Source organism: Fukomys damarensis, unplaced genomic scaffold (genome assembly GCF_012274545.1).
Source record: "Fukomys damarensis isolate Sample0158 unplaced genomic scaffold, DMR_v1.0_HiC HiC_scaffold_51866, whole genome shotgun sequence".
Taxonomy (NCBI): Eukaryota; Metazoa; Chordata; class Mammalia; order Rodentia; family Bathyergidae; genus Fukomys; species Fukomys damarensis.
The window spans coordinates 1-519 of NW_022952778.1; the positions used below are offsets into that span (position 1 = coordinate 1).

At 33.9% G+C, this 519-nt stretch overlaps 1 long non-coding RNA gene across 1 annotated transcript; it reads left to right on the forward strand.

Annotated features, from left to right (window-relative positions):
- The first annotated feature begins 10 nt into the window (after positions 1 to 10).
- Positions 11 to 268, forward strand: LOC104866181. Its single transcript, XR_781453.3, has 2 exons — positions 11 to 114; positions 230 to 268. It is a non-coding gene; the product is annotated as an uncharacterized LOC104866181 (long non-coding RNA).
- The last annotated feature ends 251 nt before the right edge of the window (positions 269 to 519 follow it).

The following is a 519-nucleotide window of genomic DNA, read 5'->3' on the forward strand; positions in this document are numbered from 1 at the left end:
GATTATTGTTTTCAGGTAGCAAGGTACAATCACTTCAAATTCTGTGTTACAGGTATTGGAAATTATGCCCTTGCTCAACACTGTTTCATCAAATCAATCCAGTCAGAACAAATTGTGAGTACCTCTGTGTCATGTATGAAAAAGACATTCAGCATGCAGTGTTAACAGATTTTCTGAATCCTTCAGGTAGATAAGTGACCTAATTTTAAAAATACATGTTATTTTCTAGAATGCTGTTGCGTGGACCAACTTGGGAGTGTTGTACCTTGCAAATGAAAACATTGAGGTAAACACTCAGTTTTGTCTTATTAAAGATAAGGAGCAGTTTCTATATTCAGTTGCTATGTAATAGCTCAACTTTTTGTGGAGGAAAACTTTAGACATTGTTAGCTACCCAGTATACTGTCAAATAAGCTAGTTAACTGATTTTATTCATTTCATTATGTTGAGGAATTAATTTGTTAAGATTCATTTTTCCATTCGTGACACTCAAGAAACTTCTGGTTTTACACATCTGTG